Source organism: Oryctolagus cuniculus, chromosome 2, assembly GCF_964237555.1.
Source record: "Oryctolagus cuniculus chromosome 2, mOryCun1.1, whole genome shotgun sequence".
In the NCBI taxonomy this organism is placed as follows: domain Eukaryota; kingdom Metazoa; phylum Chordata; class Mammalia; order Lagomorpha; family Leporidae; genus Oryctolagus; species Oryctolagus cuniculus.
Genome location: NC_091433.1, coordinates 65,191,906 through 65,216,725, shown reverse-complemented (window position 1 = coordinate 65,216,725; position 24,820 = coordinate 65,191,906).

Sequence of the window (24,820 nt, the reverse complement as noted above, 5' to 3'; positions counted from 1 at the left end):
ATTTATTTTTTATTTATTTGAAAGGCAGAGTTAGAGAGAGAGGAGCAGAGACAGAGACAGAGAGAAAAATCTTCCATCTACTGGTTCATTCCACAAATGGCCACAATGGCCAAGGCCGGTCCAGGCTGAAGCCAGAAGCCCAGAGCTGCTTCTGGGTCTCCTACATGGGTGCAAGGGCCCAGGCACTTAGGTCATCTTCTGCTGCTTTCCCAGGAACATTAGCAGGAAGCTGGATCGGAAGTGGAGGAGCTGGGACTTGAGTCGATGATGCCCTTATGGGATCCTGCACCGCAGGCAGAGGCTTAACCTGCCATGTCACAATGCCGTCCCCTCCCCCTCATTATAATTTTAATGTCTGTAAAAGCTATAGTAACAACCTCATCTTCACTCCTGATATTGGTCATTTGTATCAATCAGATTGTAGCATATATCCATACTTTAATCATTTCTGTTGCTGGATACTATTTCAAGGTGTGGCTACAGCCAATCCATTCATCAGTTGATTAGCATTTAAGTTGTTAATTTTTGGCTGTTATGGAAAGTGGTATGCCAGCTCAGTCATCACCCTAGGTAGGGATGGGCTTCTGGGGAACCCAGAACCAAACACTTCAACAAAAAAATCCCTCATACTTACCACACATGCAACTATTGTGCTCAGCAAAAACGCAGCCAGGCAAGTGAGCTTATGTACAGCAAGGGGGGAGTTTACCAGCCAGTGCTGGAAACCGATGTCTCACTGTGAACGTGTCTCTTGTGGAAGGTCAGGCTGCTTAATTCCGTGGTTTCTTTCTTCTTGGTGGCAGGCAGGTTGAATGTATTCAGAACGACTTTGAGAATCTGCCCCATGGAAATGAGTATGTGTCTAAAGGGTACATTTTAAAGGGAGCTCTGTGGGAGGCAGCCAGTGTGAATCATTTCCTTATTCTGGTTAAGCGCATGCTCACTTGGTTCTTTCCCTCTCCCCAATATTTTTGATAAGCGTTTTCTTTCTTTTTTAGAAACCATTTTATTATTTATTTATTTTTAAAGATTTATTGATTTATTTAGAAGGCAGAGAGAAAGAGAGAGAGACCATCTGTGGGTTCACTCCCCAAAAGGTTGCAGTGACTAGGGCTGGCCCAGGCTGAAGCCAGGAGCTCAGAACTTCATGTGGGTCTCTCACTTAGGTAACAGGGATCCAAATACTTCAGCCATCTTCCACTGCTTTCACAGGCACATTAGCAGGAAGCTTGATCGGAAGTGGAGCAGCTGCGACTCAGGCCAGCGCTCATCTGAGATGCTAGTGTCACAGGTGGTTTAACTCGCTATGCCACAATGCCAGCCTCAATCAATTTTTTTACTGCAATTTAAAGTAGATTACAGGTATCAGTGCTCTATATGTTTTTGAGCTCAATTCTTCTTAGTTCTCTTTCTCCTCTGGTCACACAACCTGTAAATCTTTGCCCCTCTTTCTCTAAGAACTCATTTTGCTCATAGAGAAATTCATTTGGCTTTGCCCTTTTTTGTTCCCCCTCACCAGCTTTTTTTGAATCCATGGACCTGTGGCAACACCATCACTCCCTCCTGCACCTGGGGTAGGTGGTGTGGCCTTGTAGGAAGGCTTTACCTCGTGCAGGAAGTCACCTGAGATACTAGGAGAAGGGTGAAGCCAGGGATGTGGCTATGATTCCAACCAACTCCCCTCCCTACATACACACACACACACACACACACACATACACCCACAAACACCATAAACACCAGAACCATTGGTGCCTATAGGTGTCAAGAACCAGCTGATGCCCACAGGTATATAACTTCTAGAAGTTCCCTAATATGTACTTTATTTTTTTTTATTTTTATTTTTTTGACAGGCAGAGTGGACAGTGAGAGAGAGAGACAGAGAGAAAGGTCTTCCTTTTGCCGTTGGTTCACCCTCCAATGGCCGCCGCGGCCGGCGCGCTGCGGCAGGCGCACCGCGCTGATCCGATGGCAGGAGCCAGGAGCCAGGTGCTTCTCCTGGTCTCCCATGCGGGTGCAGGGCCCAAGCACCTGGGCCATCCTCCACTGCACTCCCTGGCCACAGCAGAGAGCTGGCCTGGAAGAGGGGCAACCGGGACAGAATCCGGCGCCCCGACCGGGACTAGAACCCGGTGTGCCGGCGCCGCTAGGCGGAGGATTAGCCTAGTGAGCCGCGGCGCCAGCCTGTACTTTATTTTTTAAAAATTTTTAATTAGTTTACGTGAGAGGCAGATAGAGAGCTCTCATCAACTGGTTCACTCCCAAAATGCCTGCAATGACTAGGGCTTGACCAGGGCTGAAGCTAAGAGCCACGATCTCAATCCGGCAGGTGTCAGGGAAGGGACCCAGGTAGTTAAGGCATCACTTCTGCCCCTCAGGCTCTACATTAACAGGAAGCTGGAGTCAGAAGCTGGAGCTGGGTATCAAACCCAGCTATTCTGATGTGGGACACAGGCATCTTAACTGCCAGGCTAAACGCCCATGTCCTTCCTCTCCAGTGCGTTTTCTGATGTTAGTGGCAGCTTCCGTTCAATCACTGATAGGGAATAAAACCATCAGAAATATCTTATTAATATTTTTCTAAGTCCTATATTGAAATAGTCATCAAAAAGAAATCAGAACAAAAAATTGCAATATGTTATGAAATGCCCTTCCTTTTGAGTCTGTTGGTTAATTTTTATTTTGAATGGTTCTTTCTCATTTTCCTCATTATACTGGAGTCACTGCTAACTGAAGGGCCACTAAGAGTGTACACATTCCCACCGCACCTTTTCCCTCATTTTCTCTGACTATATTTTTCTTTCCAATTCTCCTCCATGGGCTTTTTAACTCCATCTCTTCAGTGGCCTCAATTCCAGCATCTGTCCTCCAACCGTTCTTTTATTGTATCTATTTTATTTCTGAAATGTTCACTGCTCCAGTTTCTCACACTTCTTAAAATCCCCCAAAGCATCTATAACCAACAGTGCACCATTCCCCCTCCTCCTCTGCCTTCCAGCGGAGCCTGGAACATCTTTGTTGCAAACATTGCTTGGAGCTGAATGTAGAACTGAGAGCGCCTATGCCTGCTTTGTTACGTTTCTATTGGTCCAACATTTACCCGGAAGATTTTACGCCTCACTCCTCACAAACCAAGCACTGCCAGTCATTTAAAGTGGAGGAGTTCTTTGTTGGAAAAACCTTTTTCTTTTTCTCCTACAGACATTAGCTAGGAGACACCAATTGTTTAAAGGAAATGTAAACAGTCCAGAAAGGAAGGAAGTCCTACCTCTCCTCATAGATTTCATTCATCTCTATTTTCTTCTTATTCGCTTAGGAAGCATGTTCAGTCCTTTTGTGATATGGGAAAATACCAATGAACAAAAAGGATGAATCCTTTCTAAATCTTCAATAATGGCCAAAAAAGCAAGTTAACTGTATTCTCTAGGCACGTTTTGATGGCTTCAAGGGTTAATGGATCTTCTTATTGAATTATTGAGCTAAAGGCTTAAGTAGAAACATCAAAGCACTCTTTGTCTTACTTTCCCTCAGTCACAAGGCAGCCCACTTCCTCACCAGAATGCTAACACCATCGCATCTCTTCCCGACTGCACTCATCAAACCAGGCTCAGTCGGGGCATCCTGCTCTCCTGCCCACCACACCCACAAGGATTCCCTGTGTGCTCATGGGTCCTCTTTTTTTGTTTTAATGATTTATTTTTATTTATTTATTTGAAAGGCAGATTGATAGAGATGATGAGGGAGAGAGAGAGAGAGAGAAAGAGAGAGATCCTCCATCTGCTGGTTCACTCCTCACATGACTGCAATGTCATGGGCTGGGCCAGGCCAAAGCCAAGAGCCTGGAACTCCATCCAGGTCTCCCACATGGGTGCCAGTGGCCCAAGAACTTGGGTCATCCTCTACTGCCTTCCCAGGTAGCTGGATTGGAAGCAAAGCAGCTGGGAGTCCAACTGGCACTCGGATATGGGATGCTGGAGTCGCAGGTGGCAGCTCACTGTGCCTAACACCATCCCCCTTTCTAGTCCCAAGTTCCCTTGGCTCCACAGAAGAGGTGTGGGGTCCCGGCTGGGTACTACTCGCCAAACAGCCCTCAAAATGAGAAGGAGTGAACAGAGGGGACAGGAGACGGCATCCCTGGGCAACACAGAGATCCGGATGACTCTGAAGCAGGTAGGAGCCTGGCTGTTGTCCCCCACTCCGAGTAGGGTGGCCGGGGACCCGGAGAGGCCCCAGGGATTGGCAGGTAAATTCAAGGGTAAGGGACCTGGGGGAGGGGGAAACGGCCCAGGGAGAGCTCAGGGGCTGGTGTGTGGGGTCCTAGCCAGTTCTGAGGGGAGGGAGGCGCTTCGGGGTGGCTGACTGGCCACCTGAGGCGGTTGCTCACCTGGGTCCGCGGGGATCTCGGCTCCCACCAGCTCTTCTCCTTTGTCTTAACGTCTCTTCAGGCCCTCCCGGAAACCAGGCCACGTTAACAGTCCCGTCCGTGCAGTAACAGACTCCAGAAGCCCACCCACCGAGGGCTTCCTGTCAGGGTGGGCGCCTCTTCCCCGGCGGACGAGGCCTGGGAGAGGCTGGCGCCCCCTGCAGACCGCCGTCTCCAGGGCCGGGGGCGAGGCCACGTTAACAGTCCCGTCCGTGCAGTAACAGACTCCAGAAGCCCACCCACCGAGGGCTGGGAGAGGCTGGCGCCCCCTGCAGACCGCCGTCTCCAGGGCCGGGGGCCAGGCCACGTTAACAGTCCCGTCCGTGCAGTAACAGACTCCAGAAGCCCACCCACCGAGGGCTTCCTGTCAGGGTGGGCGCCTCTTCCCCGGCGGACGAGGCCTGGGAGAGGCTGGCGCCCCCTGCAGACCGCCGTCTCCAGGGCGAGGGCGCCCGGGGCCCGCCTGTGCCTGCGCCGGACAGCCCTCTCCGGGCTGGGGCCCAGCCACCGGCCGTGGTCCTTCCTGCAAGGCCGTCCTGAAGCCCTAACGTGTGTTGCGGGCCGTGGCATCCTGAATTTGTCCCGGCCGATCCTGCCGTTTCTGTTGTGACTGTCCCCGCTCCGCATGACCAACAGGGCCTTTGCACCACCGCTCTGGGGCTCGCAACGCCACCTACAGGACCCAACACAGCCTCTAGCACACGAGCTGACCCCGGTGCACTCTCGCTGGAGGACTCAGTCACCCTGTCCTGGGCCCTCCGACAGCCCTTGCAGTCCTCGGTTCCCGTCCCAGTTAGCAAAGGTTTAAGGAGGACTCGCTCGCATTTCTCCCGTCTGGAAGGCAGCTGTCAGCCTTTGGCTTCTATGCTGTGGGCCTCCCGCGTCTCCTGTGTGTTCTGACCTGTGACAGAGAGCGAAGAGGATGGCTATTGACCCTGGAGTTGATCTGAGCAGGAAGTGACAGCCAAGATGGCTTTGGAAGAGTTTTTTTGGAGCTGGCTGGCTGCTGTCAGCTTGTGTAACTTTATTGCTACTATACCCATGCCCACAGGGGTTAAGGACCAACGGGAACATTTTTAAAGTCTAAAAATAAGTCAGTAAACAAATAATGGGGATTGTCAATCTAGAGTAACTCAGTCATGATCCAATCTTCTCTGACTCCCACCAGTTTGTTTCCAGCGCTGCAGCTGCAGGTTGATTTGTGCCGCCTCTTGCCTCCCAGCGCTGGCCTAACCTGCATTGTGCCGGCCACCTGCCCGCTGGGCTGGTAGCAGGGCCATAATGAACCACTTGCCCAGGGTTAGGTTTGTCTATGCACTGATTAATGCCCGGCCCGGCCCGGCTGTGTGGTTCCTGTTCAGACAAAACCCCAAATCTAACCCGATCGAGCGTGAAAAATTCACTTAGGAAAATACAATCATACAGGAACTACAGTGAGGTTAAGGAAAACCCCGAGACACTGCCCTCCCAGTGTGGCCCAGGGTTCCAGGAATCGGGCCTGCTCAGAACCGCCTCTATGTTTTCCCACTGGTCCCTATCGCTAAGGATTTCTTGCATCGGGAGAACAAAGGGCCACTATAATTAAATCAAAGGGTGATCTTATTCTCTCACTGAAGTGTGAAGATTCAGGAAAGGCTATGGTAAAACCCCTCTGTGCCATCAGAGGTGATTCCCCACGGGGCCTCAGCAGGTCCCGGCCATGTCTCAGCTCATCTGAGCTGTGGGCTGCAGAGTTAGGGGTGGGGGGTGGGGATGAAAAACGAAGGAAAAGGAGGAGCAGAGAGAAGCGGAAGAGAAAGAAAAAGAGGTATTGTGAGAAAATGAACCTCACTAGCCTGAGCATGTCCAAAAGTTCTTTTCCTTGCTGTCTCTTGATATGAAGGAGATGAACTGGCATTGGCAATGCAAAACACAAAGGAAGAGTAGTTGCAGAGAAGTATCAATGGCATACGAAAGTCAGATTTCCCCAAGCCTCGTTTCTGATCTCACCATGACGATGCGTTCCGCCACAGCCCAGTGCAGCTCCACGCCACCAAGTTGACTGATGCAGGTCCTGCGCCCACCTGTCTTTCCTTGAGGGAAGTCCCCTGCCCCTGGCCCTCCTTCACTCAGTTCTGTTTGTCCACGTCAGGGATTCGCCATAAACATCCTCACAACCCAGGTCATGAATCACTTCCACTGCCACCTGCTAAAAATGATTTTGCAAGCCTATGGGTCCACTAAAATAGCAGTGACTGAAGGAAATAACCACTTGGGATCTTCATAATTGTAGACACCCATTGTATCCCCAGACACTGGGCTTCATGCAGACGAGGGGCTAAACAGTCACTGGATGCCTCAATGAATGAATGGCATTTTGTTTCTCAGACTGATTTACAGAGCAGACATGATCGGGAAGCCTATAGCCCAGAGTAAGGTCATTACCAACTTCCTCAGCACCTCCTGGACTGGATCATCACTTTTTTTTTTTTTTTAAAGATTTTATTTATTTATGTGAGAGGTAGAGTTACAGACAGGGAGAGGTAGAGACAGAGAGAAAGGTCTTCCATCTGCTGGTTCACTCCCCAAATGGCCGAAACCGCCAGATCTGAGCTGATCTGAAGCCAGGAGCCAGGAGCTTCCTCTGGGTCCCTCATGTGGGTGCAGGGGCGCAAGCACTTGAGCCATCTTCTACTGCTTTCCCAGGCCATAGCAGAGAGCTGGATTAGAAGAAGAGCAGCCAGGACTAGAACCAGGGCCCATATGGGATGCTATCAAAAGTGGAGGCTTAACCTGCTACGCCACAATGCCGGCTTCTCCGGTCTGTCTCTCCACCCACTCAAAGCCTTCCACATGGATGCCCCTTGTGCAAAGTTAAGAAACAAGTGTGAATGAGAGAAAAGGGGCCCAGAGACCACAGCCTGCTCTGAATTCTCAGAAGCACTGGTGTGCACTATGGAGGGAGAGCTGGGCAGAAGCAAGCCCTGCGTAGATGGGAAGAAGCAGGAGGGCTGTGCTGTGGGCGCAGGGAAGGCAGGGAGGTTCAGACAAAGGAGGGCATACGGAGCCAAACTTCACCTTCAGAACAGCCTACCGGAGGTAGAGTTATGTGAAAGGTAAGCATACCTGTGGGCAATCAAGCAAATAGCATTTTGAATCATACGCACATGAAGGTAGGGTTGCTAAGTATCTTCTTACAAATGGATGGGACAATAGAAGAGTAACCAGACACCTATGTAAATAATTAATTGCCATGAATGTCACAGTGAGGAGCAATTTTGGCCTTTGGCGTGGGCCAGGATAACGAACAAATGTTGAGGTCAGAGGTTGCCTAGGGAAGGGGAGCACAGGTGCTTCCATGCCTGCGGGGGAGGCTAGGTTACTACAAGGTGTCCGGGGGAACAGCTAACTGAGGGGAGGCAAGCGCCTTCCTAAACGTGTTTCCTTCTAACCGAAATGCTCTGTACTTCCCCCATGCAAACACTCGTCACCCTTGATTTTAATCCCTCATCTGATACCTAAATTTTCCACCAGACTAAAAACCCTGAAGGAGGTTTGCTTTACCCCTTGTGTCAAGTAGAGTTGTGTGTTGGAAGACATGGAGTCCCCGTTTTATAGCCCGACTCTTGAGAACAAGGGCTGTCAGGAATGCACGGGTATGCTGAACTGCTGCAGACGCTAAGCAGGACTTGACCAGCTTCCGGAACAAGTTCCTGCAGCTTCCAGAGGCCGGGCTAGATAGCGGTTGGCAGTATGTCTACTGGACCAGGCTTAGAGCATTTTTTTGATAACAAAAATTAGGGGAAGGCAGGCCGAATTCGGAACCTGTATTCCCTGCGGATAACAGGAGCACCAGTGGCTGGTGCTGTGGCATAGCACCTGTGGCGCTGGCATCCCATACGGGTGCCAGTTTCTGTCATTACTGCTCCGCTTCTGGTGCTTCCATTCTGCTAATGGCCCGGGAAAAGCCATGGAAGATGGCCCGAGTGTGTGGGCCTCTGCTACCCATGTGGAAGGCCTGGGAGAAGCCCCCGACTCCTGTCTTTGACCTGGCCCAGCCTCAGCTGTTGCAGCCACCTGGGGAGTGAGCTAGCAGATGGAAGACCTCTCTCTTTTCTTTTTTTCTCTCTCTCTTTCTCTCTCTTCTTCTCTCTAACTCTTTTTAAAAATTCCTTTTACAGTAATTAAATCCAATAAAAACACTTCCATTTTGCTAAAAAAAAAAATGTAATTGTACCCATCTGGGCATTCCTGACAGGAGCAGTCATGTACTGCACTTGTGAAAGTGCCGTGGGCGAGGGTGTATGGATTTCACTCCAGGGTCTTGTTTCACACAAAGACAAGCATTCTAAGTGCAGACAGAAAGTGCAAAAAATAGTAACAAAAGTTATTCAAAAGTCGAGAAAGTGAACACACTTACATGTCTGTGTGTTTGCTCCACACACAGAGATACCAGGTAGAAGTGGGCGGTGGGCTCGATGCCCCGAGGGGAGGAGGGGTGGGGAAAGGGAGAGAGATAGGGCAGCTGTCTGGCATCTCTGGCCGGGGTCTGTGGTGAGAGAGAGAGAGAAGGCCCTCCCCAGTGTGGGCCCCTTCTATGAGGTAGGGGGTGGTACCTCTACTGGCATGAAACCATGTGGGAATTACATGGCACCTCCAGAGTACCACATGGAACTCAGTAGCCATACTTTCATGCGTTCCCCGCGTTGGTCCCAGATGAAGAAGGTGCATCCCAGAAGAGGGGGTGTTTTGATCGACAAGTAGGAAGCTATAATTACATATGGTTCTTGCGAACTCCTGCTTTGCAGACCTGAACCAGCCATGGCCTGTCCCACATCTAAAGGCACCCAGGAAACGAGCACCCCAGGAGCTGAAAGGAGAAAGAAGGAGCCATGCCTACTTGAGGCCCTCTTTGTATTGGACAGGGATACTGGCGCTTGAACACACGGCCTCAGGCGTGACCCTGCAGGAAGAGCGGGCCTTTTGTCCTCACAGCACTGGAGGCTGGCGAGGGCTGCCTCCACCGTGGCGCCTGGGCGCTGCACAGGGGAAGAGCAGTGTGTCCTCACTTGGCAGAAGGCAGAGGGAGAAATGGGTAAAGTCCATTCCTCCGCCCTTTAATATGGCACCTAATCCCACTCACGGGGATGGATTCTTATAGCACAATCGCCGCCCAGAGACCACTACACTCCATACTTGCCTTGCGTGTTTCAACATTTATTTTGGCTGCAAGTCCAAGATCAAGTTCTGCTGGAGTTGGTTTCTGGTGAGGCCTCTTTCGCCGGCCTGCAGGTGGCCGCCTCCTCCGGCGCCCGCATGGCCTTTCCTTGGTGTGTGCAGAGAAGGTCTCTGGTGTCTCCTCCCTGCTTATAAATTCACCAGCCCTGTTGTGTTAAGGCCCTGCCCTTATGACCTCCTTTAACGTTAATCACCTCCTTAAAGGCTCCCTCTGCAAATGCAGATGCATTGAGGGTTAGGGCTTCAACATGTGAGTGTTAGGGGGACACAATTCAGTTCATAAGAGGGGCCATAGGTATTGATTTGGTGTCCAGTGAAGACATCAGACAGAAAATCTGGGAATTATGAGTCACATGTCTCCCTTCCCTTCCCTTCTCTCCCCTCCCCTCCCCTCCCTCCCCTATTTTTTTTATCAGACATAATTATGCATAACTATAACCTGGTATCACCTTCCAGCCTCTCAGTGAACTTTCCTTTATATCCAGACGAGCTTGTTTGTGTCTGTTCCATGCTGTGGTCTCACCAGGATGTCTGGTGGCTCCGTAGATTCGGGGCAGAGAATGCCACCATCTTGAGCTGCAAATTCCTGCGTTCCCAGGGTCTCGGGGGTCTGTCTGTCTTCTCAGTCCCTGAGGCTGCTTCCCCTTCCTACTCTGCTGTCTGCATTCACCCCAAGCAAACCAGGTCCTCTCTTTCCTTTTCCCAAGACACCAGTGACACAAGCATTTGATGAAAGTTGGGGGCTTGAGAGCAGTCACACAGCACTGCTGGGAACAGGCAGTGCCTCACAACTAAATCTCAGTTGTCGCTTCCTTCCCCACTCAGGGTCCTTTGCGTGTGGCTGTGCCTCCTTTTCTAGACCCACATCTTCCCACATCTTCCCTTCTCTCCTTCTTCCAGCCCTGCGAAGTCTGTTTCCTGTAGAACTGCTACAGAACTGTACCTAAATCCCATTACTTCATTACACTGAACCGTTTCCTTCTCTCTCTCTCTCTCTCACTGCCCACCTTCCTCTGCCTAATCCTATCCCATCTAGACTTGTAAATGTCTTCTTAAGCCCAGTGCCACCTGTGTTGCACAATATTTTCCCCCTAGAATGTGAACACTCTATAGTAACTTTTTTTTAACATAGTAATCGCCCTTCTTATGAAGTGTACACAAGATATCAGAGTTTGGAGGCACCTAACTACAGTGAAATTTGCAGGGCTTTTGTATTTCTGTACGTACCTAATTGTGCTTACACAAACACAGATTTTTTTTTTGAAATGAATAAAAATGGGTACATTCTTTAAGAATCTGTTCAGTTGGACCAACTGTACAAGTGGGGCAGTGAAAGAAGAACATTTAAAAGAGATATTTGGGGGTTTGGCTCAGGCATTTTGTAAGAAGGCACAAAGCCTCTGTGTCTCAAAGTGCATTGGCAGAGTAGGGTCTAGAACCACGGAAAACTGAGACTAACTGTGCTGGTGGAGCTACAGGGGCCCAAGGCCTTCAAAGGAGCTCAGCCCGAGAGGTTTCAGCCCTGTTGTTCCTTGCAGATGGAACCTCTTTTTTTTTTTTTTTTTTTTTTTTTTTTTTTTTGACAGGCAGAGTGGACAGTGAGAGAGAGAGACAGAGAGAAAGGTCTTCCTTTTGCCGTTGGTTCACCCTCCAATGGCCGCCACGGCTGGTGCGCCGCGGCCAGCGCACCACGCTGATCCGATGGCAGGAGCCAGGAGCCAGGTGCTTTTCCTGGTCTCCCATGGGGTGCAGGGCCCAAGTACTTGGGCCATCCTCCACTGCACTCCCTGGCCACAGCAGAGAGCTGGCCTGGAAGAGGAGCAACCGGGACAGAATCCGGCGCCCTGACCGGGACTAGAATCCGGTGTGCCGACGCCGCTAGGCGGAGGATTAGCCTAGTGAGCTGCGGAGCCGGCCCAGATGGAACCTGTGGAAACGTCCCGCTCTGCCAGGCTTTCCCCGTGGAACCCCAGTGGAGAGGGCAGCCCTGGGGCCCAAGAAAGGGTCTGTGCTTTGAAATGGGCTCAGGGCCTTTGCTGCGATTTCTCCTTGTACCAAGCCATGAATAATTCAGGGCTGCGTGTCAAGCCCCGTTTCCTCTGATTATTCAACAAATCTCTGCTTTCTCCTCTCTGCCTTTCATGTCCTGGAAACGTTTAATAAAGCATCTGCCTTTGAGTTTGTGCATTTGAGAAGCGTCACTGAAATGACCTAACACATGCATGTGCATTGACTGGAGCCGGCATAAATGTTGTCTCAAAGTCACGTCCAGGAAGCGTGATGGACTTACTGGGGGCAGCCACGATCTGGAGGGTCATTTATAGCCACAGCGAAAAGGGCAGATAATGGCCCCATTTAGAATGGCTATTTAGTACCATAAATGCGTTTCCTCGAATAAATCTGCTGATTACCCTTGCACTGGCTTGACAGCTCAGCCAAGTGGTTTGCCCTAAATGTTGCAAAAGGCCTAGTCGGGTATTCATCCACATCAGGGACCAGAGATGAGAAAATACAATTGGTGGGCCCTTTCTGGCAATGACTGTACAAGATGGGAAAAGAAATGGGGAAAAACTCTCGGAGGAGGAAGCATTTAATATCTTGCCAGTTGTCCGTACAAAATCATAACTATTGCTTCAGGAAAAATCGCCACAATTCAAGTCTGAGATGACTGTTTCAACAAGTATTTTTGAGAAGACAAAACCAAGTTTTCTTTGTGATACAACAGAATGAGAATAGACAGCGGAATGCTGGTTTGTTAACCTTCAGGGAGTCTGACTGTTTAAAACTCTTCAGGGTTTTCCCTTGGGTGTTTGGATGAAGTTCAAATTCCTAGCATGGCAGAACAGATACTTCTGGTTCCACTGCATCCTTTAATTTTCCATGATTACTCAAACCTTATAAACCACCAGCAAGCCCCTCTGGTTCCCTGGAGTTTTCTCCCATCTCCCATCCCTGCCTTTCATCACCTGGAGAGATACTGCTTGTCACTAGGAACTTGAGTTCTAGGTCATTCCTGGAAAGTCACTTCTGGAAGGTCTTTCTTGAGTCCATTTCTCCACCCCCGACTGATGTGCACGTTTATAAAAAAAAGATTTATAAATCTTTATTAAAAAGATTTATTTATTTGAAAGAGTGACAGCACGAGGATTTCAAAGTAAATTTCAGAGAGGGTAAACCATGATGAAACCATAGTGCCCCCCCCCATCCCCCATGCCGACGGCTGCACCTGCTAGCTTGGGCGGTCTTCCTGTTTCTCTTCCAGCTTACAGAAGGGACCACATCCTCGCGTGGGTCAGAGCAGGGGCTTGATAAACATTTCTTGACTAATATGAGACTGCATATTTTTAGGTTTACCATTTCTTGCATTATTTAGTCCTCCAACAGCCTTATGGGAATGGGGACCAGTAATAGCCTCATGTTACATGTGAGGAAAATGAAAGCATACAAAGTTTAGGTGACATCCCCAAAATCAGACATACAGCTTGGAAATATTGGGATCCAGATTTGAACTCAGGCAGGAGGACTTCCAAGCCCTTATTTTAAAATGTTTGTTTATTTATTTATTTGTTTGTTTGTTTTCATTTACTTGAAAGGCAGAGCAAGAGAGAGGGAGACAGAGAGGGAAAGGCAAATGGAGGGAGAGAGAAATAGAGAGAGAGAGAGAGAGAGAGAGAGAGAACTTCATTTCCCGGTTCACTCTCCAAATGCCTTTATCACCCAAGGCTGGGCTGGAACTCCATCTGGGTCTCCCAGATGTCTGGGTCTCAGGGACCCAAGTAGTTGAGTCATCACCTGCTGTCTCCCATGGTGCCTTAGCAGGAAGTGGAGCAGCTGGGACTCAAACTGTCACTCCAGTAGGGCCTATGGGTGCCCCAAGCAGTGGCTCAACTGACTATCCCACAGTGCCTGCCCCAAACCCACCTATGTTTTTAAATGCCATCTTGGGCTGTATAGCTACATGGATAAATAATACTTGATGGGGTGACATCTTTCTTGCTATTATTTCTTGAGAGAGGAGGATAGGGAGGAGAAGCTAGAGTTCTGTTGTCACATACACTAGAGAGTCTTATGGAGCCCCATGTCTTTATGTGGTGCCCAAAGGGCAGGTTAGGTAGGATGAGAGTGGGAGAAGCTCCTCCTCCTTTTAACGTCTTGCTCCATTGGCTTCCTGTGTGTCCATTCTTTTGGGGGTAAATAGTTGTGGGGCCTAGGGGTAGGTAGAGATTAATGATTGTCCTACACCATAAATATTAAGCTCCCCTAGTCCTTGTCATTGCCATTCAAGCATGAACAATTTAGAAAAATGCCCTCCCTCCATTCCAGACATTCTTCCCACTGCAACATACCACCTGTGCAGCTGTCGCAGTCAGTGGCCACCTTTCAGCATCCGTGCGGCAGTCTCTCGCATCGGGTGAGGCTGGAGTGAGAGCTGAGTAACACCAATGGCAGGAGCCAGCCCGGGTGATGGAGCTGGCAGCCGACTCCGGCCGGGCTTCCCTTGGAGTAGGCCAGAGGACGGCTGTTGGACACTCCCCCTGGAAAGGGCAGGGGGAGACCTACTTCCTACTTCTAGTGCCTCAGGCCCCAGGACAATGCTTGGGGCTTCCTAGGCCCTTGGTGAATGTTCATTTTCCTGTGGAATGTGAGAAGGAAAGAGGGGAGGAGGGCAAGAAGGAGGGAGGGAGGGCGGAAGGGAAAAAGGTAGGCAGAGCAGACTAGGATTCACAGGTGTGGATACAGGAGAGAAGAGGGGTGGAAATGAGCAAAGCCATGGGGCGTGGCTAACTTGACCAAGGTGGACTCGCATCTGACTGTGGAGGTTGTCTTTATCTTCAACTTTTCTTTGAACATCTCTTTCCCGTAGTTTTATTTATTTATTTTAAAGATTTTGGATACATGTTCATTGTCCTGTCTGCAGGACTTGGATTTTGTGTCTGAATAAATTACCTTATTGGGATTTTAGAAACCCAAACAAAGTTAATTAATTTTATTTGTTTGAATGACAGAAAGATGGAGATCTGCCATCCATTGGCCTGCTCCTCAGACACGTGCAGTGGGCCTAGCTGTGGGAGCTCTCTCCGGGCCTCCCACGTGGGTGCAGGGATCCAAGTATCTGAGCCGTCACCTGCTGCCTCCCAGCACGCACGTTAGCAGCAAGCTGGAACTGGGGGCAGAGGCAGGACTTGAACCCAGGCACTATGATATGGGATGGGGGTGTCCCAGGGAGCATCCTAAACGCCAGGCCAAGCACCTGCCCTGCTTCACTGGGACTTTTAAATGGCCCTCTTAGGCCCATGGTGGCTTAGAAGCAGGCCTTCTGGGTCTCAATCTCAACTTTTTCTCTACTCACCCAGCGTCTCAGTGTTCAAAGCTGCTCGTGATGCCCCTGGAATGAAACATGAATCTAATTTGCATCAGGTATATTTTAATTTTAGGCATAATTGCCTTTTAAATAGTAGAGAATGATCCTGAGATTGTGAGAACAGGTTACAGAATCAGTCCTCTGTCATTCAGTTCCCACTACTTCACCGCAAAGGCCTCCTAATGAGATTAAATCTAAGCATCACACAGTTGCCCGTTTGTTATTACCCCCGGTATCCCCAGATGGATGGTGATGACTAACCTGAACTCTGATTATGTTATCACAGTGAGGTCAGCTCACCGAGAAAGCTCATGGCCGAGACCCAGGAAATATCATAACTCACTCAAGATAAGGTCAATGTCACGGGGTAAATCACAAACTCTATAGTTAGAACAATCCTCCCGTATACACTGATGTCCGTTTTCAGCCATGTTCTTAATGAGTCCTTCCAAACAATGCATTCTCTATGTGAAGGGTTTGCTGCTTTAATCTCAGACAATAATGGCCATTCACTTACTCAAGCCCGCAGCTGCCTTCTCCTCTCCGCTGAAATTCCTTAATTGGAATCACCCTCTCATTGACCCAAACCATTCATTACAAAGTATTTCAGATAACCCTGGAGTAGAGGTGGCACCTGTTTTTCTCTAATTTAAGATGATTTTCCACTCTAGAAAGTTCTGGTCACTGCTCAGAAAGGAGACTTTTTTTCCCCCTTCATGGTCACAATGAACAGCGTAAAAAATCCTGAGACCAACTAAGTCTTTGGGTTTCCTTATTTATCCAACAAGGTTGATCAGAGCTGTTGGTTGGAAATGGATATTCTGCTATGTTCCTGGTGGAGGTGTAAGCTGACAGGACATTTCTGAAGAGCAATTTTTGCTATCCAGCAAAAGGCGTTTGGTACAGCATTTTTGGTTCGCTTGGGACACCCAGACCCCATATCAGAATGCCTGGCTTCAAGTCCCAGGTTTGCTTCTGATTCCAGCTTCTTGGTAATGCACACCCTGGGAGGCAGCAGATGATGGGTCAGTACTTGGGTCCCTGCCACCAGTGTGGGAGACCTGGATTGAGTTCCAGGCTCTTGGCTTTGGAGTGAACCAAAGGATGAAAGATCACTCTCTGTCTGCCAGTCTCTGTCTCTCTGTCTTTTAAATACATAAAGATGGGTCCGGTGCTGTGGCGTAGTAGGTTAATCCTCCGCCTGTGGCGCCAGCGTCCCATGTGGGCGCCGGTTCTAGTCCGGATTGCTCTTCTTCCAGTCCAGCTCTCTGCTGTGGCCTCGGATAGCAGTGGAGGATGGCCTAGGTGCTTGGACCCCTGCACCCACACGGGAGACCAGGAGGAAGCACCCGGCTCCTGGCTTCGGATCGGTTCAGGTCCGGCCGTGGCGGCCATTTGGAGAGTGAACCAACGGAAGGAAGACCTCTCTGTCTCTCTCTCTCATTGTCTATAACTCTACCTCTCAAATAAATAAATAAAATCTTAAAAAAATAAATAAAGTAAAAATAATTTAATAAAATTAGAATTAAATAATTATTGTGAAATAATCAGTTAATACAGAACTCCTAATATTAAGTGAATTATGAATTAATAGTTTAAAATTATTTGTCCAAGTAAATATATTTCTAGAAATTTATCTTAATTATCTCTATGCAAAATGATTTGACTGTAAAGATAGTCATAGAGATATTCTTTATGAAAATGAGAAACTATTCCCACACAAATGCATAATAATAAAAGATTGGTTAGATTAGCTTTATGCATCGTAAATAAATTTGGATGGCATGAGCACAGTGAATGTGATGGTGGAGAAGGATATTGAAGGGCCAGCACCACACCAGGGTAACCTAAGGAGGACTCCGCAAGTGCGAGTCAAGGTGTTGGAGGCTGGCTCCTGCTGGAGGCTCTGAGGGAGAATGCACTCCCTGTTCCCTCTCTTGCTCTGGGGGCTGTGGACAGTAGACAGGTGCTCAGAGTGTAATAGAGAACATCAAAAAGTTCATGGAAAATGGAAATAAAAGCTACACTATTTTGGTGCAAACAGCTGTGAGATTCATGTACAGTTTTTTTATAACATGCATTTTCTTTTTTATTTTTTAAAGATTTATTGTATTTGAAAGAGTTACAGAGGTAGAGACAGAGAGAGAAAGGTTTTCCATCCGCTGATTCACTCCCCAAATGGCTGCAATAGCTGGAGCTGAGCCAATATGAAGCCAGGCACCAGGTGCTTCCTCTGGGTCTCCCAGCGCTTGGGCCATCTTCCACTGCTTTCCCAGTTGCCTTAGCAGGGAGCTGAATCAGAAGTGGAGCAGCCAGGACTTGAACTGGCACTTACATGGGTTGCTGGCACTGTAGGCCAGGGGTTTAACCCAGTATGCCACAGCACCATCCCGATAATATACATTTTCCAATGAACTTCTTGAAGGCCCCTTGTCTCTATGTGTTTGAGCAAGAGCACACCCAGAATTGCTCAGAATACTTCTCTTTCCGTGGTAATAGCACGGATGGTTTTCTTTCTTTATTTGTTTCTATTTTTCAAAAGGGATGATGATGTTTTACTTTTGTAATATGAAAAAGCCCACAATAGCAAAAAAAATTGAGAAAAGAAAAAGAAAACAAACAAAAAAGCTGAATGGTAATACCTGACGTTACAGGCTACACGAAAGAATGAAAGGAGTTTGTCCACATATATAAATTTTAAAATGTAAAAAAGTCCCAAAGGTGGTCTCCTGGTAAAATGAAAGGAAAAGGTATTTATGTTCCCTTTTTTTTTTTTTTTTTTTTTTTTTTTTTTTTTTTTTGACAGGCAGAGTGGACAGTGAGAGAGAGAGACAGAGAGAAAGGTCTTCCTTTTGCCGTTGGTTCACCCTCCAATGGCCGCCGCGGCCGGCGCGCTGCGGCCGGCGCACCGCGCTGATCCGATGGCAGGAGCCAGGAGCCAGGTGCTTTTCCTGGTCTCCCATGGGGTGCAGGGCCCAAGCACCTGGGCCATCCTCCACTGCACTCCCGGGCCACAGCAGAGAGCTGGCCTGGAAGAGGGGCAACCGGGACAGAATCCGGCGCCCTGACCGGGACTAGAACCCGGTGTGCCGGCGCCGCTAGGCGGAGGATTAGCCTAGTGAGCCGCGGCGCCGGCCTATGTTCCCTTTTGAAAGCCAAGCTCTGTCCCTTGTGACAAAGGGGTGCGGGGGGGGGGGGGGAGCCACGCACTGGCTTGGTCAGAGCTGATGTAATTAGATTTGCTTCCATGAGCCACAGTCAGGGTTGTGAATCCCCGTGCCTGCAGGGGTTGAAATGATGCAGCACACACTTGGTGGTCAACCATGGCAGAGCAAGAACTTTGCCCCACACTGGCATCTGCACCCTGTAAAGAAGGCACTGGTGCTAGGGGTTGCCCTGAGGTTGAGGGCGTGCCTTGAACGCTCTTGGCATGGTCTCCACCTGCTTGCCTGGTGTCTCAGTAGTTATTCTGTTCATTAGACAACTTGTTTTCCTAAGATTGATTGATTTATTTGAAAAGCAGAATGACAGAGAGAGGGAGGGAGAGAGAGAGAGAGAGAGAGAGAGAGAGAGAATCTTCCATTTGTTGGTTGACTCCCCAAATGGCCACAACGGCCAGGGCTGGGCTAGGCCGATGCCAGGAGCCAGGAGCTTCCTCCAGGTCTCCCATGTAGGTGCAGGGATCCAAGCACTTGGGACATCTTCCACTGCTTTCCCAAGAGCATCAGCAGGATGCTGGATGGGAAGTGGAACAGCTGGGACTGCCTGCGTCACAGACAGAGGCTTAACTTATTGCACCCCCCAGACAACTTCTGAACAAGACTGTGCTGCTGCCTTCCGGGTCCCTTCCCAATTCATCAGATCATCTTTAGGCAGCCAGCCTTTGTCAGGGTGTGCAACACTGATGCAAAGTTTGGCTTTTCACGTCTTTCACCTCGAGGATTGGCAAGGTAATGATCCTAACTAGGGCTTGCAGGAAGATCAAGGGGGAAGACTTTCCTGCTTCTGCATGGTTTGAGGACTACAGTAGCTGAGGGCCTCATGCCCTAAAAGAATAGTCACGAATGCGAGGGCTTTAAACATTTGAGTGTCTCTGAGCAGTAGGAAAGGCAAGGGTGGAGTTCTGAGCTCCAGGCAGGAACTTGCGATCCCCTGGGAGCTAGGCAACCTGTGATCCACACTTACCAGGAGAGACTGGCAATGTGCCTGGCCTTTTCCATTTCCGACCCAGGTCCTTCCTAATGCCCACGTCCTTGGGTCCCTGCAGCCCATGTGGGAGACCTGGATGGAGTTCCTGGCTCCTGACTTTGGCCTGGCCATTTCAAGAGTGAACCAATGCATAGAAGATCTCTCTCTCTCTCTTTTAAAAAGATTTATTTATTTATTTGAAAGGCAGAGTTACAGAGAGGCAGAGAGAGAGGTCTTCCATCCGCTGGTTCACTCCCCAATGGGCCACAACGGCCGGAGCTGCGCTGATCCGAAGCTGGGAGCCAGGAGCTTCTTCTGGGTCTCCCATGAAGATGCAGGGGCCCGAGCCTTTGGACCATCTTCTACCTTCTACCCAGGCCATAGCAGAGAGCTGGCTCGGAAGTGGAGCAGGCGGACTTGAACTGGCGTGCATATGGGATGCCGGCACTGCAGGCGGGGGCCTTACCTGCTATGCCACAGCATCGGCCCCTCTTTCTTTATTTGTCTCGTCTCTCTCTGTCAGTCTGTCTTTCAAATAAGTAAAATAAATCTTTTTTGAAAAGGTACAAAGTTTTCTTTATCTATGTGGCATGCCAAAGTGATTGAAAATCATCTCTTAACCGATGATGGCATTTTATTCCCTTTAGAAGAGAAGGACTTAAGGAGTTATCTTGTTTTTTAAACTCTCATTTTTCCACTGCACTGTGTAAAAAGAAAAAAAAAAAAAAAAACTTGTCCTTATCATCTGTCTGGGCAGAATGTCTTTGACCTCAACACCAGAAGTCCTGGATAGTGGTATGTCCAAGTGAACATGCAAAGTATGTCCTTTTGGAAACTGTGACCTTATTTGGGAAAAGGACCTTTGAAGACATCATTAAGTTAGGGATCTGGGGATGAGCTAGATCCCCAGGATTATCTGGGTGCCGGTGTCTACAGAAAGAGGAGGAGACACAGACAGGAGAACGGGGTGTCTGCCGTCAGGGGCGGGGGCCTCAGGGACTCCCACAGCTGCTGGAAGCTGGAGGGGGCAGGGAACAGAATCATCCCTGGAGCCTGCAGGGGCCATGGACCCCAGAACTCCAAGAGACTAAGTTCCCATTGTTTTCAGCCTCCCAGTTCATGGTAAATTCTTGCAGCAGCCCCAGGAAATGAATATACTCTGTCTTTACACACCAGCTGTTTTCATTGTTTCTCGGGTCACCTGGTGGCCCTGGAAGCAGATATCTGAGACGTGCCTGGCATTACAGAGAGCACTTTTTGAATTTAAAAATTGGAGCATTTTTGGAGAGCATATCCTCAAATGCATTTCGCTGTCCTATTGCTTCTTTGAGGTTTTTCCTTCTATTTCCGAATCTCCATTTCTTTCTCACATTTCCTCTCTGAGCACTTTTCTATTTTCTGGCGCCCACTCACTTTTGACCCCCAGAGAACTAATTAAGTAGCAGAGATAAACCCAGGGCCAGTCTGTGCAGTACCCCAGAAGCCCTATTTCCACGTGCAACCCCCTGCCTGACCTACTTCCTCTTATTTTGCCTTTTCTCTTAGAACCTGAGTGAGTGCTGTATTTTCTCAAACATTCTCGTCCATGCAGGGAGACAGGGCCCCTCCCACGTGAGGCTTCGCTGCGCTTTCCCACTGTTGGTTCCTGTGGGTTTGGAGGTAACATCTCTAGTGCCACCATCAGAATGGCTACCCTGTTTCTGTCACGTGGTACAGGACGTGCGTGTTTGTTGTCAGTTTCACAAGGAACAACAACAACAAAGAGCCCAGAAGACATTCACTTTGAGCCCAGTAGGTGGGAGGTAATGCAGGTGAGAAAGAGGCAAACCTGAGGCTGAGAGCCAGGAACGAGGAAGAGTCTGACGGCCCTCCCCGAGTTCACTGTCTGAGAATCATCGACCAAACATTTTGATCACACATCTCGTTATTTGTGTGGCCACTGGGCCTTGGGATCTTTCCCAGAAGATACTCAGTATCTGCCGCAATTGCATGTCCCAGCAGCAGTTCAGAGGATAAAGTGTGTGACTTTCTGACATTCCTTGCAGTTCAGAATCCTAATCCTGATTTCCGCTGGTGCTGTATACAAAATGTTTGCTTCTATCCTCTGCCATTCGTGTTGAAATCCTGACTGCCAATGTCCAGGTATTCAGAGGTGGGGCCGTTGGGAGGTGAGGGTATTCTCATGGGATGGATCTTCAAAAAGTTCATGGAAAATGTGTGTTACAGCGACAGGCAGTTGACCTAGTAGTCAGGGTGCTTCTGGGGACACCTGAATCCCATGTTAGAGTGCCTCTGTAGGAATCTCGTCTGCTCTGGATTCCAGCTTCCTGTTAATGCGAACCTTGGGAAACAGCAGGTGATCACTCAAGAAGTTGGGTCCTGGCCACCCATTCGGGGGACCTGGCTTGAGTTCCTGGCTCCTGTCTTCAGCTTGGCTTGGCCCTGGCCATTGAAGGAATTTGGGAGTGAACTGGCAGATTGGGAGCTCTGTCTGTCTTTCTGTTTCTCTTTCTCTCAAATAAGTGAAATAAAGAAAAAGAAAAAGAAAATGTGTATTATGAAACAACTATAAATGGATTTTGAAATTTCACACCAAATTGAACTCATACTAACTTGTTATGACTTGTCTGAAGAGGATCTAGTTTGAGACACTACAAAGATAAAACTTCATTTGAAAGAGCCCTGGTCAGCGCCGGCGCCGGCGCCGCAGCTCAATAGGCTAATCCTCTGCCTGCGGCGCCGGCACATCGGGTTCTAGTCCTGGTCGGGGCGCCGGATTCTGTTCCGGTTGCTCCTCTTCCAGTCCAGCTCTCTGCTGTGGCCCAGGAGTGCAGTGGAGGATGGCCCAAGTGCTTGGGCCCTGCACCCACGTGGGAGACCAGGAGAAGCACCTGGCTCCTGGCTTCAGATCAGCGCAGTGCGCCGGCTGCAGTGGCCACTGGGGGGTGAACCAACAGAAAAAGGAAGAACTTTCTCTCTCTCTCTCTCACTGTCCACTCTGCCTGTCAAAAAAAAAAAAAAAAAAAAAAAAAAAGAAAGAAAGAAAAGATCCCTGACCTGACCTGATCTGAATAACATGAATTCCGCTGAAACTGCAGCAAGAGTAAGCATGAAGGTTTTGGCGAAGCTTGGGTGGAAGAACAGTGAAATCACTGACGCTTTATGAGAAGTCTACGGGGACGATCCCCTACAGAAATCTGCAGGTTGTAGGGTTGCTGTGATGCAGTAGGCTAAGCTGCTGCCTGAGAAGCCAGCATCCCACAGTGGAGTGCCAGTTTGAGTCCTGGCTGCTCCTCTTCTTCTCCAGCTCCCCGATGATGCACCTGGGAAGGGAGTGGAAGATGGCCAAGTACTTGAGTCTCTGCCATGTGGGAAACCAGGGTGGAGTAGACCTGACTACTGAGATCATTTAGGGAATAAACCAGAGGATGGAAGATCTGTATCTCTCCCTCTCTCTGTTGCTCTGCCTTTCAAATACTTAAATATAAACAAATACATCTCTTAAAAATGAAATCACAGTCTACAAAAGGATAACTCATTTTTTCAAAATTAATTTATTTGAGCGGCAGAGTTACCTATAGAGAGAGGGATAGAGAGAAAGATCTTCCATCCTCTGGTTCACTCCCCAAATGACCACAATGGCCAGAGCTGGTCCAGTTTGAAGCCAGGAGCTTCTTCTTGGTCTCCCATGTGGGTGTAGGGGCCCAAGCACTTGGGCCATCTTCTACTGCCTTCCCAGGCCATTAGTAAGGAGCTGAATCAGAAGTGGAGCATCCAGCACCCCTATGGAATGCCAGCATCCCAGGCATTCACTCTACCAGCTATGTCACTATGCCAGTCTCAGGAAAAATTATTCTTGTTCATGCCCTAATTGAAGAAGACTAATTATTAACAGCAGAAATAATAGCCAACACCATAAACATCTCAATAGGGTTAGCTTACACAATTCTGATTGAAAATTAAGTTGAGCAAATTTTGCTCAATGGATGCCAAAACTCTTACACCCAGATCAGACAAGAGCAGATCTATCAATGTAAAAAAATTTTTTTTGACCAGCGCCACGGCTCACTAGGCTAATCCTCCACCTGCGGCGCCGGCACACTGGGTTCTAGTCCCGGTCGGGGCGCCAGATTCTGTCCCGGTTGCCCCTCTTCCAGGCCAGCCCTCTGCTGTGGCCAGGGAGTGCAGTGGAGGATGGCCCAAGTACTTGGGCCCTGCACTGGCATGGGAGACCAGGAGAGGCACCTGGCTCCTGGCTTTGGATCAACGTGTTACACCGGCCACGGCGGCCACTTTTTTTTTTTTTTGACAGGCAGAGTGGACAGTGAGAGAGAGACACACAGAGAAAGGTCTTCCTTTTTCTATTGGTTCACCCCCCAATGGCTGCTGCGGCCGGTGACGCGCTGATCCAAAGCAAGGAGCCAGGTGCCTCTCCTGGTCTCCCATGGGGTGCAGGGCCCAAGTACTTGGGCCATCCTCCACTGCACTCCTGGGCCACAGCAGAGAGCTGGCCTGGAAGAGGAGCAACCGGGACAGAATCCGGCGCCCCGACCAGGACTAGAACCCGGTGGGCCGGTGCCACAGGTGGAGGATTAGCCTAGTGAGCCGCGGCACCGGCCTTATCAATGTAAAATTTATTTATTTGTTTTCATTTTATTTGAAAGGCAGATAGAGAGAGAGAGGAAAGAGAGAACGACAGCTATCTTCTATCTGCTGATTCACTCACCACATGCTTGCAACAGTCAGGGTTGGGCTGGAGCAAAGCCAGGAGCCAGGAATTCAATCCAGGTCTCCCATATTGGTGAAAGATTTATTTATTTATTTGAAAGGTAGAGTTACACAGAGAGAGAGAGGGAGAAAGAGAGATCTTCCATCCACTAATTCACTTGCCAAATGGCCACAATGGCGGGGCTGGGTCACACTGAAGTCTGGAGCCAGGAGCTTCTTCTGGGTCTCCCACATGGGTGCAGGGGCCCAAGTGCTTGGACCATCTTCTCTAGCTTTCTCAGGCACATTAGCAGGGACCTGGATCAGAAGTGGAGCCACTAGGACTCAAACCAGCAGTTATATGGAATCCCAGCATTGCAGGCAGTGGCTTAACCCACTGCACCACAGTGGCAGCTGCTGTTAGGCCAACGAAGAAGGAAACTGAGAAATTATCTATTCCAGCGGGCTCACAGGGACAAGAATCTGAGGGCATGGACTCCTGTGAGAAAGGGAGAGGGAAATCGGGGATAGCAGGAACAGACAAGTCATTTTTTAGGAGTACATTGTACGGAGGGAGGAGCAGGGTAATGTCTACAAGTAGCTAGGTGTTGCTTAGTGGGAGAAGCCACAGCCTGCTGATGGGCAAGATTCAGTGAACAGGGAAGAGCTGATGATGCCAGCGAAGGGGAGAATTGGTGGAGGGGGTGGGATCTGGTGCTCACAAGGAGGACTTGGTCTAGAAAGGGCAGTGACAGTCCCAGCTTCCCTATGGGAGGGAAGGCACAGAACAGATACTCTATTGTACAGTAGTGGGTAGGTATTGGCTGGGAGTTTGGGCAAATTCTCTTCTTTTTTTTTTATGTGGGCTCTAGTTCATGTCTGGTTGCTCCACTGTTTTTTTTTTTTTTTTTCTTTTAAGATTT